Source organism: Hipposideros armiger, unplaced genomic scaffold (genome assembly GCF_001890085.2).
Source record: "Hipposideros armiger isolate ML-2016 unplaced genomic scaffold, ASM189008v1 scaffold_272, whole genome shotgun sequence".
NCBI classification, from domain to species: domain Eukaryota; kingdom Metazoa; phylum Chordata; class Mammalia; order Chiroptera; family Hipposideridae; genus Hipposideros; species Hipposideros armiger.
In genome coordinates, this window is record NW_017731622.1 from 221,902 (window position 1) to 238,386 (window position 16,485).

Below are 16,485 nucleotides of genomic sequence, written 5' to 3' on the forward strand. Positions count from 1 at the left end.
AGTATTAGGTTAGTTTGAGGACAAAAAAAAACTGAAAGATAATCCTTCCAAGTTATAGGTACCAAATGACTAGAGTGTTGCTGTTGCAAAACTCTTTGGGGAGTCAGAAACCCTGAAATACCCAAGAAGAACCTCCTGTCTGAGTTCTAGCCCATTTACATGGCCTTGGGCCTCCTGAATCAACACAGTCCTTGAATGACTTGCATGGCGGCTGGCAGAAGTCCCTCTTGTAGATTATGTAAACTTTGGTAATCAGCTATTTAGATCAAAATCCTCAAGACCATTAATAGAGGATATTGAATGTTTGCCTTTCTCTCTCAAATCCATCAATAACCATAGTTGAGTACCTATTTGATCTACAAAACAGCATTGGGATAATGATTTAAATTAGCTGCATTAGGTCCCACCCTAGTTCTTTGTTTAGAAGCACCAAAATATGTTTTGTCCATGGCATATTATGGGCAGCCAGAGTTCTGTGCAAGGGCAGCTAGACTAGTCCAATGTCATATCCAATCTAACGGCACATATATCCTTGTCTTTATAAAAGGCTTTAACCCTGCCTCAAACAATAAAAAAGCACTTGTGAACTGACCACAGAATTTCTCCATCTTTATTTTTCTTACTTGTTTACTTTTCTTAATGTCAGAACCATTTGTATCATACACAGGAATGTCTCCCTCAATGCGAGCTTTGGAGGCAAAAAAAATATTTTTGGAGTGAGTTATTGACCACATTGTTTCCCTCTCTTTGGGTTGTTTATTTTCTTCCAAAATGGTGTAATAACTTTAATTAAGATTAGCTTTAATTATAATTTACGTAAAGGCCATAACTACAGTATATTCATCTTAATGATAGAATTATAGTGAGTTTTGTTTCTCTTAAAAAGGGATAATGGTAATTAGTGTTGGGTTGTTTACAATTCTACCTTTTGTTAAGCAAGATTGGCTGTGCTAGAGCTAGACGTTGGTCAGCATTATTAGAGGAGGAAGTGGTGTTGCATGCTTATCATAAATCCATAGGAATTTCCCAAACCTTGATATTCAAAGTAGAGAATTAGAAAGTAATAAATTCAATCAAAGCTCATACATATTTCATACCCCTTTCTCCCCTGGCTCTTTCTGCCTCTTACCCTATTCCACTGAGCCTTTTCTCTGGGGATCATGGTGTCCCTGTGACCTCCCTCCCAGGACACTGATCTGACTTGAGAGCCCCCGGCAATAGAAGGCCATCCTGGCGTCCTCTGTTGCCTCAGCAAAGTCAGGGCGGACTGTCTCTTTCCTAAGTAACATAATTTTATAGAACAATTTGTTCCTTGGGGAATAATGTTTTAGATTGTGGGGAATCCTATTAAAAGTACAACTATTATAACCATTTGCTTTTACTTTTACCAGCCTTGCTCATAAACCCTCCATCTGTTTGTTGCTTTAAATAGAGGCACATTATAAGAGATTATCACTCAATGAGGCTGCACTTCTGAGCATTGTGCGTTTTCACTATTCATGTATACTAAGGAATAAAAGAAAGCAAATCACAGATTCTAGATGAAAGGATTTTTTTGTTTGTTTTTGTTTGTTTTGTCTGTGTGTATGTGGTGTGTGTGTGTGTGTGTGTGTGTGTGTGTGTGTTTACCAAAAGAGATGTATCTTGCACATTTTCAAGGGAAAGTGTCTTTCTTGCTGCTTCTAAGAAATAACTTGGCTGTCTTTCTCCTCTTTGTTAATATGCAGATCAGAAACAATCCACAAGGCTCTTTTCATAAAAACAATAGCAGCATTCAGTAGTTGCTATTCACAAGAGCAGCCTAAGTCAGATTTGCGTCACTGCCCAAAGCCCAGGGTGGACAACGCAGGGCCCACTGAGACTCCTCCATTTTGTCCATCCATCACAGCTGATCCAATGTGACATGCACCATCTGCTTCTCCCAGTTCTGTTCCTGAGAAGAAGCCTTCACTAAAGAACGCTGTTACCATTACTTGATTCTGGTCTCTCTAACTTGTCCAAATACCATGATGTTGCAAACTCCTGTGACTAAGGCCTGGAAAGGGAAAAGAGACCAGAGGAGCAGAGAATGTATTGGTGACATGTCTGTGTGACAAACAGACCATCAGCCCTGGGTGGAGTATTGTATGTTGCTTTCAATGCATCAGCAAACACTTAAGGGATATGAAGAACATTTAAAAGATGCAGCCACTTATCCAAAAATATTGTCTTACTTCAAACTTACCTGTAATTTCCCAGCATTAGTAGTTCCCCTTTGGGTACTTATAATCCTAAATGTTAATTTGTCACTTTGTGGTAATAAGGTATGTTATTCGTACATATTAACATATTAGCATATGCAAATTTTTCTAAAGTAGCATGGAATGTGGCCTGGAGAATATGCAACCTAGGACAAGGGAATTTTTTTAAGAAAGAAAAGAGAAAATGCTAAGTATGGAATGTATTGGGGGCAAGTTGCTAAAGTAGGGATGATATAAATGGTAATAAAGTGAACATGCCAAAGAAAGGCAACGAAGCAGAGCTTGAAGCAGAATTAAAATGTGGACTCAGTGGATAGGGATAAATAGGGAGCTGAGGGAATAATGAGAAAGGAAGGGAAAGGCAAGTCTCTGCCAATAAGAAGGGTGGCTGTACTCAGCACTGAAGTGGTGTGTCACTGTATTTTCTCTTCACAATGGAATAATTTGTGATACAAGTAAAGAGTACCATCACTTAGTAATGTTTTACAAGATTCTCTGCCCAAAACAGTTAAACAATGAGGAAAATATGGCTTACAAAGCACTGTGGGGATAGATGATCATATGTGTGATGGCTGCATATGGACAAAGATGACTATGGCTGTGTCTAATGTTCCACAAATTATATATATATATATATATAATATATATATATATATATTATATATATATATATAATTTACATATACATATATATGTATATATACATGTGTATATATGTAGAAATATATATGTATATTTATATTTCCAAAGCTGCTGAAGCAGCGGAAGGATAAGGGGAAAACTTATTGTTTGGACAGTTTGATCAAAGAGAGAAAATAGTTTTATGTTCATGAAGCCTTCACATATTTATTAAGTTCAGAGGTAGATGGGTGCCTTGACGAGATAACCCAGGAGCAAAGGCATTTAAGGAAAATGATGAAGGCCTCTATGTGGGGGTAAGATGCTGGGAATTGTACTTGACCATCCCAATCTGCAGGCAGTAAATGATAGTTCAACTCATAGGAGGTATGGATAACATGTAAGTTCAACTGGATAACCTAAATTAAAATACAGAATATTCCATAAATAATATTTATATTCTGTCACATTAGTTACTTTAAATCACCTTTTCCTTCTCCATAATTGAATAATTTCTTCAATCTTAGAAATAGGAATGAATTTGAAGGGTGCTGTGGGTAATTTCCTTTCAACATCAACTTTCCAATTTGAGTATTTATAATGAGAGGAACAAAGGCTTTTTTTTTTAAAGATTTTTATTGGGGAATTGGGGGGATGGGAACAGTGCTGGGGAATTGGGGGAAGGGGAACAGGCAAGTTGCTGACCTTTTTTTTTTTCAGTCTAGTTGTGGAGGACATTGCTTCACTGGCCCAAATTGGCACCATCATTGCGCTCTTCCCGGGTGAGGCAGATCAGTCGCCGGCTTCTGGACGGCTGGTCACTGCGGCTGCTGGCTACACACGGTAGCCCATGGCAACCCACTGCCACAGGGGCTGCAGCCTACGCCGTCCCCAGCAACTCACGGCAGCCCAGCTCCAGGTTGAGCTATTGCTCAGCATCTTAGCTGTAGAGGGCAGTGTCACTGGCCCTCATATGTGGGATCCGAACCAGGGCTCTCTGGCATCCCAAGCCAGTTCTTAACCATCGCGCCACTCGACCAGCCCGGAACAAAGGCATTTTCTTGTGGGCTTAACAATATTTAGATTATTCAAGTTGCGGAGTTTTGAAATAGCTAAGAATTATTATGTATTATCCACTCACAAAGGTTACATTTATTAAATCATAGTTTAATAATTAAGTGGTACTATAAAATAAATTCCATTTGAAGCCAGATTTAAATGAATTTAACACCAGGTACAGCATGTTGTTTTAATTTTTATGTTATTCCTATTTAACTTAATCTTTCTTTATAAAACGTACTCTAACTTCCACCCCATACTTAAAGTTTCTCAGGCTATGATTATGATAGAAACAGCTTTTCAAGACTGACTATAACTTAGTTAAAATAAAAACAGTGACAGCTACAAAATCTTCTAAAAATTTTAAATTACTTGGCTCATTAGAAAATGTTATCAAGTCCTCCTGAACATCCTGAAAAGAGTGTGTGTGTGTGTGTGTGTGTGTGTGTGTGTGTGAGAGAGAGAGAGAGAGAGAGAGAGAGAGAGAGAGAGAGAGAGAGAGAGATTTCAGGATCTGAGTAGGGAATTCCTATTACTTACATTGTAAATAATTTTCTAAATTTTCTAACAACTCCACAATAAGCCAGCTTTTACTCCTGTTACCATGTTACACAGAAAAATGTATGTGTTTCATATCTAATTAATTAATATGTATTTTGTGCCCTCCTTTGATATTCAGCATATTCATTGATTGATTTGCTCTGGCTCTGGTGCAATACTGTCATGATGTTTTGACTTCCATTTTTACACTTGGAAAACCTAATTTGAGCACAGCAAGATCATTGTTTAAAGTATACCATAGAGAACAATTTTGTTTCAAGAGGTATCTTTGATACCCAAAGAAACATGAAAGATAGTTACTATTTAAAAACCAAGATTTATTCATAGATTTATCTATATTTTCCTATTTGCTTATATTCATTCTCAGCATCCACATTTCCTCATTTGTATATAAATATTGCCTTCCTAAAATTGACTCTGTTATCTACAGAGCTATTATAGTGTATATACAAATATATAATATGTATTTATGTGTATATATATATACATACATATATATTATTTATATATTTATATATTATATATACACACATATAATATATATATATATGTATATATATATATATATCACATTCTGTAGCAGCATTGGCTTGTACTACGTTGCTCAAACACAATGAATGCAGGGAGGCCTCCTGATGTAACACTTTTAACCCCTTCAGCCTTTTAAAGCTTTATTTGGTATGCCCACTCAATGTCCCTTTTGCAAAGGATCACAGTATAGTATAAAAGGTGTGGACTTCATGGTCAACACATTCCTTGAAGTTCTAAGAATGTGTGATGATCACCAGAAGAGAGTCAGTGTGGATATCTTTACAAGTTAGGTTTCATGACTGCTTAGCAAATTACATTTAACTGAAAAAATAAAATCTCAACTCCAATTTATTAGGCAAGGCTAATAGTTTTACACTTATGGATATTTGCATGTATAATATAGATACATGATATTGGCTTATCATATATTAAAATGGGTTTTGCAACTCTCTTTTGGTGAGTTTAGGTCTATGAACCACTTTAATGGGCAATAGTGTATAGGCTTCTTACTTTGTTTTATTCATGCACATGTGTGCACAAGCACACTGCATGTTATAAACATATCAGTTATTTTTCCTAGAATTATTTTGTGATATCAACATTTACCTAGGCACCACAATTTTATTTTATTAAAATATGGTTATCAAGAAACTAACCAATGGGCCGGCCGAGTGGTGCGATGGTTAAGAACTGGCTTGGGACGCCAGAGGGCCCCGGTTCGGATCCCACATATGAGGGCTGGTGACACTGCCCTCTACAAAAAAAAAACACACACACAAAAAAAGAAACTAACCAAAATACATATGGAGGACTCTTATGAGTGCAAAGTGGCTCTAAATAATTTTTAAAACTCTAACATGTGCATTTACTTTTAATTCAGTCCCATCACTACTGGGTCACTGATTGCTCTAGAAATATTTTCCAAATAATTCCATGGTTCAGGTTGTCCTCTCTGGTTTTGAAAGTTTCTTTAAAACCTATGCTAATCCTTGTCTCTAAAGGATGTACACTGATGCATTCACTCCACAAATATTTCTCAGGCAACTTCAGTATGCTAGAAATTAGAAATACAAGAGGACAACTACTTTTGGCAACTTCTGTCTGGAAGTGACCAATATATACACAAATAATTATTATATGCTGTGCTAGTTAGAAAGAGTTGACCAAAGAACTACATGAATTAAGACACAGAAATGATGGTGAGACATTAATTCCAAATGTAACCATAGTCTACCTTACCTACCGTTAGCATCTTGATCCAAACTGCCATCATTTCTTACCTGGATTATTAATTCCGATTACATCCCTTCCTGTCTCCTGATTCTTCTCTTGCCTTTCTACAGCCTATTCTTGACTGGAAAGCCAGTGCAATCCTTTAAAAACGTTAAATTGCATCCTGTGGGTCCCCTACTCATTTCCCTCCAGTATTTTCCCATCTCACTTGGAGTAAAAGCCAGAGTCCTCATAAGACCCTATGCGGCCCTATGTGATCTGCTCTGGAGAAATCAGTGTCCCAATAACTGAGAGTGAAGCAAAAACTGATGCAAATATCATCCCTACCATCCTCCGTCAGCCTCTCAGCTCCAGCCACACTGGTCGGCAATGACCATGTTGTGGTTCTGGACTTTGTGGTTCATGGTCAGGCCTTTGCTCAAATGCCACCTCATTAGAGAGCCCTTCTCAGACCATACTATCTATACACACACACACAGACACACAACCACACACGCACACACACACCACCCATTACACTCCACTTACCTTGCTTTGTTTTCCTCTGTTGCACTTATCACCAATTGACATATTACCTATTTAATTGTTTTGTCATTTATTGTCCCAACAAAGGGAAGGACATGCTCTGCTCTGAGCCTAAAGGGTACCTTGCACATAGCAGGCACTCTATAAATAATAGTTTTATGAATGAATGAAAGACTGTTTCCAGTACACAGACATATATTAGGCTATGTTTGCAGACATACTGTTGCACATTAAACAGGATGAGTCTTTCATCAAAGGAATTTTCATTTGAAAATTTCCCATACACCCCCCTTTTTTTATAACCTGGATCAAGCAAATAAACTACTTCATTCATGGGCAGAACAATGTACAATGTGGAAGCAGGCAATGAAAATGGGTTAAGATTGAAACAGGAAAGGAAAATGAATGTGAAGAAGCATATTGACAAGATGATATGCAACTTCACCTTGGATGGCTCTGAGATGCTGTGTCAGCGTTACCGGGCCTGCTTTTCCAGTTATAACCCATGCATCCAGCAGGCTGCATAGATTTGATTGTGGACACACCTAGGCATTCTGTATCAGAGATTGAAAGTATGGAAGAGGAAGCTCTTTCATTTAGTGAAAAAATTTTAAACGAAGGTCTAATCTTTATTATAATGCTTGTATGTCATGATAGCTATAAGATATATACAATTAAAGCAAGATTTAGAGAGAAATTCAAAAGCAGAGTAACATTATTTATAAAATGAACTCTTCTCAGACATTATTAAAGGATTTTATCAAGCATGGGTAGAACTAACATATTTTTACTTCGTTACTTAGCATCCAAACCTCTCAAACTTCTGATTGGTGACTGCAAAATAATGACATGCTTTTCCTGTCAGGTGTGGGGCACAGAATTTGGGAATCTAGTTAAGTAATGATAATTATGACTTGCACAAATACTGTAGAAACTCTTGATATGTATTAACTAATTTAATCATCCAACAACACCACCAAGTGGGTGCTGTTACCCCCATTTTAAAAATATGGAAGCAAAGGCCTGAAAGGCTCACTACTGTAGAATGGGGCACATCCCAGGATTTTAACTCAGGCCATCTAGGTCCAGAGTCCATCATCTTCCCATTGCGGTATCTCTGTGGAAGGCATCCTTGTGCTTTGTGAAGTCCACAGTTTCCTGATGATGGACATCTTTGTCAAACATTTTTAGAACTTGTCTTTTGGAACAAACTTTAAAACTCTTGGACAAATCATTCATAAAATGAGGCTTAGTGTGAAAAAAAGGAAAAAGGAAAAAAATGGCATTGCATAGCCCTGTGACCCAATCCATTCCCTGGGATAAGTTTTGTTTGTTTGTTTGTTTTTTAGCACACTATAATAAACCCAAGCCACCTTCAAATTAAAAATGCTTTCTGTGATTTAAGATTTTTGAAGACTTTTTATCAGCACTTAGCATAGTATAATAAAAGAATGAATAGCCTGGAAATTCCACATCCTGATTTCTGTCTTTCACTGGGGCAGTCATTAGTCATGTTGAAAATCTGGGGAAACTTCATCTAGGTGGATGGTTATGAATGGGGCAGCAGAGCCAAATGACCAGGGTTCTCTTTCTGCTCTGCCCCTCACGTTGCTCCGCTCTGCTCCTCAGTTTCTGTGCCAGGTACAAGAGAAAATGGAAACTGCCCAAAGACAGCTGAGGCTAACACCACTTAAGATAGAAGGGATGACCAAAGTCTTTCCAAAATGGGAATTAAGTGATTTTGTGAGATGTAAAAGTGCTTTGCAAAATTAAGTGCTACCCAAGTGTAAATAATTATATGGTAAACTGCAAGCTCTGAACATATTTTCAAAACAGAAATTTTGGAAGTATTTCAGGTGATCAGTTTCATTTTTGGAATCAGGGCATGGTCTCTCAAGATGACTGCTTTGAAATAGACCAGACCACAATACTTGCATCGTTCCTGCACTGGGAACTCTAAAATTAGTCACCATTTTACAACGAAGTCTCATATACTCAGTTGTATACTGCTTTAGTGATGTTTAGACTTCATGGGTGGTATTTCTCATGTGTCATGTTTCCATTTGGTATTCACCATAATTGCTTTATGTATTCACCATAATTAGAAGCCATGAATTTAACATTTCTTCTGGCTTCTATGTATTCACCAGGGCTAGACTAGGGTGAGATAAGTTGAGGTACTCACCTTGGGTACAATTGTAAGTGAGCACAAAATTTCTCAGTAATCAAGAGAAATAATATTTTAATGCAGCATCTTTAAAAAAATCTAATTAATGCTGAACAAACATGATGACCAAGACATCAAATGTTAAATAAAAGCTTTTCCTTTTGCCCAGGCTCCAATATGGCTCAGCACAGCACTGTATTCACCCATTCTGTCCTATCTTTAAAGTATCAAAGCCAACCAACCCACATGTATGCCCATGCCCTGCGTTTGGTCCATACTTGCAAGCTAGACCACCATGCTTTCTAGGTAATTGCTCAAAAACACCCCTTTTCCTTCTTGCTTCCACTGTGTTTCATCTGTTCTTATCCTCTGGCCTGATATTCCTTGCTGTATGTCTGACTTTAGTGCCACTTCTAATTTTGGCCATTCGTTCTCATTTAGCTTTAGTTCTTTGTCAGACATTCCTCCTGGCTTAACTCTTCTAACTTGGGCCTTGACACTTCTACTGAGACCTTTACTTTTCTCAATTCTTTGATGTCTCTAGTTGCCTTGGGTAAGAAATTCCATTTCAGAACACTGTAATCCCAATCCTGCCTAGGTCACACCCCTCAGGGGAGATTGCGGGATGGGGGGTGGTATTTGGACATCGCTTATTTGATGTATATTTAAAAATCCTTAGTCCTGTCAACACTCAACAGTGGTTTAATTTACAGCTAAAAACATTAAAATGTGGCTTCTAGCTAGCTTTATTACTTAAGGCTAAGTTTTATCTGTGATGGTTTCTCTTATCTTTGTCTTTTCCTATTTAGCTTTTTAAAAAGTTCTCAGTGGGTTTTAGTTCTTCTCATGAAAGTTTGTTTTTCTCTTCTACACAGTTTGACAGAAACTGGGCAAGGCCTTCTGTTCATCGATGTCTGTATATGGGAAGATGTATCCCCACATTTGCCTTTCCCCCCTAATTATAAACTATTATTTCTCCCACCTAAGGAGAACCAGAGCTAGAACCAGTACACACACACACACACACACACACACACACACACAATCATTTCTTTCTATATATACATATGGATGCATATACAACATCCTGCACCTCCCCCCCCACACACACACTTATCTCTTAAAGAACAAAGATTGATGCTGTGATGGTCAAATTTATGTGTCAATTTGACTGGCCCTTTAGTGCCCAAGTTAAATATTTCTGGGTGTTTCTATGAGATTAGCATTTGAAGAGGTAGACTCAGTAAAATAGATTTCCCTTCTCGGTGTAGGTGGACATTGTCCAATCCATTGAAGGCCTGAATAGAACTAAAGGCAGAGAAAGGTGGAATTTGCCCCGTTTCCCTGCCTTAGTGCTCATCTCACCTTTTCCTGCCCTTGGACTGAGCTTTACACCGTTGGTTCTCCTGGTTCTCTCACGTTCAGATTTAGGCTGCATTACACCACCTCCTTTTCTGAGTCTCCATCTTGCAGATGGCAGAGCATCTCCTATTGGCTGTTTCCCTGGAGAACACTGACTAATGCAGATGGTATAATATTGCTAAAAGAAATACTAAATAAAAAAGATATTACGATCATGAATTTGTATGCATCTATCAACATAAGCTCAAATATGTACAAAACAAATTATAGAACAATGTGGAGAGAAAGAAGAATAAGTAGTTTTCATTTGGAAATTCGTAGATGTTCATTATACTGAGTATTTCAAGTCTTAATGAAGTTTTAAGCTTTAATGACTCTAGAAGTTTAAATGCTGCACAGTTACAAGTATATCATTTTGCAGTATAATTATTTATATTGCTCTTCCACTTATTTACTCTTGTGGGTTTGAAAAGTATTTTTTTTTATTTGAACTTATTTGGGTGGAGCAGTATCTGAATGACACTTTCTCAGACAATGGCATAGTGGAGGAAACTTCTTGTTAGCCACCTAGGTCACCTGATCTCTCTCCATTAGACTTTTTCTCATGGGGTCATGTGCAAAGTGTTTGCCGTGTGTTCATCAAAACCTCCTTTTTTGGAGGATCTTAAGACCAGGGTTATAAACGCAGTTCTTTCTATTACTGAGCAATAGCTGAGGATACTTTTTATGAAGTCCCAAATCGACTAGAGTATTGTGTGGCACAAGACAGCAGTTAGGTTGAATTTTAATAAGGAACAAATCAATATTTGAAAATACAAATAACTTTTCAAATATTGTTAATGTGCACTTCTGGAATGGTTAAAGCTAAAAACTGCACTATGACTCTTAAGAGTCTCTGAATAATCTAGATGAAAAAAATTTGGCTCTAATGTGTTAGAAAATATCTTTTGTGAGTCAGTGGTGTAGATTTTAACTTTATTCATTGTCTTTTGAGGGGGATATATACAATTTTGATGTGACCAAATGTCTTCCTTTTATTATATGTGTATGAGAGAGGTGCAGGGGCTGTGATGTGTCTGAGGAAATTCTGCAACACCTTGAAATCATAAATTTCTTCTAGAAGCTATAAAATATTGTCTTGCATATTTAGATGTTTAATCCTTCTGGAACGTACTGTGTATTGGTGTGATGCAGGTATAGCATTAAACTTTTTGACCACATGGCTGGTTTATTGTTCTACTTCACATTTTCTCTCTTTTTCAATACCATGTCTGTCATTGCCAAATCTGTCTGTGTGTGTGGAATTGCTTCTGGACGCTCTCTTATTCAACGTGCATAATTGCCTTTTCTTTGATCACTATTACCCTATTCTCATTGCTATAGATAGCTGTGTGATATTTTTCCTCCCTCACTCCCTGCTTCCCTCTTTCCCTTCCTTCTTCCTTCCTCCTCCTTCCCTTTCTTTCATCAACTTTATCAAGGTATGATTTACATACAACAGAACAATAAATACCTTCATTATAAGCTTAGAGTTCCATAATTGTGCCAAATACATACACCTGTATATTCACAATGCCAATCAAATTATAAAATATTCCCATCACCCCTAAGAGGTTTCTTATACTCCTTTACAATCAGAAACCCCAACCCTACTCAAATGCTTTATTTCTGTCACTATGGATTAGTTTTACTTTTCCCAGAGCTTTATATAAATGGAGTCACATATTCTATACTTATTTTGTGTCTGGGTTCATTTGTTCAGTATAATGTTTCTGGAATTTATCCACATTATTGCTTTTTATTCCTGAGTAGTACTCCAATGTATGGAGATACCACAATTTGTTTTTCCACTTTCCTTTGTGGTCGTTTGCCTGTTTTCAAGTTTGGGGGCATTTTTTCATCCTCTTTTATTGCAGTAAGATATACATAACATAACATTTACAATGTGGTGCAAACCTTACCATTATTCATTTTCAGAAGTTTTTCATCATCCTAAACAGAAATCCCACATCCACTAAATAATAACTCCCCATTTCCCCCTTCCCTCAGCCCCTCTTAACCTTATTATACTTCCTGTCTCTCTGAATTTGCCTATTCTATGTACCCTATATAAGTGGAATCATACAATATTTATCCTTTTGTTCCTGGCTTCTTTCACTTAGCATGTGTTCAAGTTTCATCCATGTTGTGGCATGTATCAGAATTTCATTCCTTTTAAAAGTGAATGATATTCCATTGCATTTACCTCATTTTGTATATCCATTCATCTTGATGGGCATTTGGGTTGTTTCAGTCTTTTGGCTATTATGAATAATGATGCTATGAACGTGGGGGTACAAGTATCTGCTTAAGCCCCTGTTTTCAGTGCTGTTAGGTATAAACCTAGAAGTGGAACTGCTAGATCATGTGATAGTTCTCAGTGTTTAAGTTTTTCAGGATCTGCCATACTGTTTTCCACAGCAGCTGCACCATTTCCAACCACAACACACAAGGGTTCCGATTTTTGGGAATTTTGTTTGTTTGTTTGTTTGTTTGTTGTTTTATAATATCCATTTAGTGTTATGAAGTGGTATTTCATTATGGTTTTAATATGCATTTCCTTTATGACTAGTGATGCTGAGAATCTTTTCATGTGCTTTTGGCCATTCAAATATAGAGAAATATCTACTAAAGTTGTTTGCTCATTTATGAAATGGGTTATTTTAATTTTGGGAGTTGTAGGAGTTTTTTATGTATTTTGTGTGCTAACTCCTCATCCGATATATACTTTGCAAATATTTTCTTCCATTTTCTGGGTTGCCCTTTCACTCTCTTGATGGTGTCTATTGTTTAACAAAAGTTTTAAATTTTGATGAAATCCAGTTTATCTATTTTTCTTGTTGTTGCCTGTGTTTTGGTGTCATCCCCAAGAAATCGTTGCAAATTCAATGTCATGAAGATCTCTTCCTAATGCTTTTGTGTAAGTGTTTTATAGTTATAGCTTTTTATTTTACCCTTTGACCCATTTGTGTTGATTTTTGTATATAATGTAAGGTCTAACATTCTTCTTTTGGATATAGATATCCAGTTTCCCCAGCACCAATTGTTGAAAAGACTTTTTTCCCCCATCGAAAGATCTTGTCATCCTTGCTGCAAATCAATTGAACAAACATAAAATGGTTTATTTCTGGACTTTCTATTCTATTTTCTGAGTGTATATTCTGTCCTTGTACCAGTACCACTGTTTTAATTATGGTTGCTTCAGGTATTCTGAATTAATGCATATCTTTTTTGGCTATATAGTTTTATTACTTTGGGGTAAATACTTACCTGTGTAATTCCTGAATTCTTAAGAGTGTGTTTAGCTTCATTTCAAACTTCTAAACCATTTCCAAAGAGGTTGTACCGGTTTACACTTGGCAGCAGCAATGTATGAGAGTTCAGTTGCCATTTTTAGTGTGAGCAGCTTTTTAAAATTTTAGCCATTAATTTTAAATACAGTGTAATAGTATTGCGATCTTAGTTGCATTTCTCTGATGATTTAGTAATTTTGAACATGATTTCATGTGCTTCTTGGACATTCATATTTCTTTTGTGAAATATCTGTTCAAATATTTTACAAGTTTTTCATTGGTTTGTATGTCTTCTTAAGACGGAGTTGTGAAATTTCTTTATATATTCTTGATGCAAGTCTTTATCAAATGTATGCATTGCAAGTATTTTTTCCCAGTCACCAGGTTGCCCTTTTGATTCCTTAGCAGAGTCTTTCAGAAAACAGAATTTTTTCTCTTTTTAAAAAGTTTTCATTTTGAAATAATTTCAGACTTACAAAGAAGTTGCCAAAAAAATAGTGCTAAGAGTTTCTATGTATCTTTCATCCAGTTTCCCCAAATATTAACATGTTATGTAACTACAATAACATTAACAAAACCAGAAAATTATGATTGGACAATACTTTTAATCTACAGGACTTCCTAATATTTTATTGGTTGTCCCACTAATCTCCTGTTGCTAATCCATGATGCAGGAGGTTATTAGGAGTTAATAATTTGTCTTATCTTTTTTGAGACACAGGTTTGCTTTCATTGATTTTTCTTTCATGTGTGTGTATTCCATTTTATTAATTTTCATTTTTACTTTGTTATTTTCTCCATTCACTTTGTGATGTCTTCTTTGACTCACTGATTATTTAAAAGCACCTTGTTTAATTTCCAAATATTTGGGTATTTCCCAGGTTATTTTTTGGTATTTATTTGCTATGTGTATGTATGAGAAAATATATTCTGTGTGACTTTCTAAATGTTTGATCCTTCTAAATGTTTGAGCTTAGCTTACAGTCTGGTGGATGTTTTATGTGTACTTGAAAAGAATGTGTCTACTGCTGTTGTTGCTGTATTGTCCTATAAATGTCAACTAACACAAGTTGGTTTATATTTTTTGTTTAAGTTTTCTATGTTCTTAATAATTCTATATATACATTTTCATTACTTACTAAGAGATGTATGTTGAAATCTCTGACTGTAATTGTGAATTTTTATATTTCCCTTTAGTCTGTAAATTTTTGCTTTATGCATTGTAAAACTGTTATTAGATACTGTTTACACATTAAGAACAATTATTTATTCTTGATGCATTTGTTATTTTCAATTTTTAAGTGAGATATTTCAATTTTTAAGTCAGATAATACCTCTTATCCTAAAATCTATTTTGTTATTAATATAGCTATTTTAGTGTTTGTAAGATTTCTCTTTTTCCATCCTTTTACTTTTAACCTGTGTCTTTGTATGTAAATTTATTTTTCTATTCATGGCATGTTGGTGCTCCTTGCTTTTAAAAAACATTGAACAATCTCTGCCTTCTAATGGAGTATCAGATAATGTACATGTAATAAAATTATCAGTATATTTGGCTTTAATTCTACCACCTGACTACTTGCTTTCTACTTGTACTATCTTTCTTTTGTTTCTATGTTGTCTTTTCTTTCCTTCTTATTGATTAATTTAATAGCTTTAGTATTCCAACTTACCTTTTTTTGGGGGGTATATTTAGTTGTTCTACAGATTACAATAATAATCTTCAACTATCACAGTATGTCTTTAATTAATATTTACCTCCAGTGCAATGTCATAACTTACCACATGATACTTCCATCACCCCAATTATCCTTTTTGCTATTATTTTTATATATCTTATTTCTACATATCTATAAAATGTGTAATATATTTTTATTTAACAGCAAATTATCTTTAGAGAAATTTTAAGAATAAGAAAAAGGTTTCTATATATGTTTTCCTGCTTCCCCTGTTTACCATTCTCAGTGTTCTTCATTTCTTTGTGTATATATGATTTTCCAGTGTTCTTTATTTATTTGTATAAATCTGAGTTTTGATTTGGAAACATTATTCTTTAGCATGAAAATCTTTCTTTAACATTTCTTATTTCTTATAGTGTGGTTTTACTTGCAATGAATTATCTAATGCTTTTGCTTGTTTAGAAATGGCCTTATTTCACCTTCCTTTTTGAAGGATATTTTCACTCGATATAGTGTTGACACTTTTTCCTTTTACACATTCAGTATATCATTTTGCTGTGCTCTGTCATCATTTCTGATCTGTGGTCCTTCTAATGTCAGTCTTTTGTATATAACGTGGCTTTTGACTTTCTGGTAGCTTTTAAGATTTTCTCTTTATCATTAGTTTGCAGTAATTTGATTATGATATGCTGTGGTGTGATTTCTTGTTTATTCTGTTAGGAGTTTGTTGTGCTCCTCTAATTTATAAGTTTATAGTTTCCATCAAAATTGGAACATCTTAGCTATGTTTTCTTTATTTTTAGAAATTTAGTTTTCTTCCAGATTTGCCTATTTTTGTTTGTTTGTTTGTTTGTTTCTATCAACTTGGTTTATTACCTATAGTTCTTGGAGTTTAATTTTTCTTTCCTTTGTACCTTCTGAATTTCATTATGATTTTTCTCTCTATAATCGTCCTCCTCCTCCTCCTCCTTTTTATTGATATTTGTTTGCTAAGATAACACTTGATGCTCTATGCTATAGATAACTCTATTGGACAATTTTAGATTTGTGTTTGCTAAGATCCTGTGGCTATCACCAATTCCAGAGCAGATATTATGTTTATTTTCTGATTATAATTCCTTTCCTAGGAGTAGAGTGTGGATTCTAACTCCCATATCTTCCACTGCATACACTTGGGT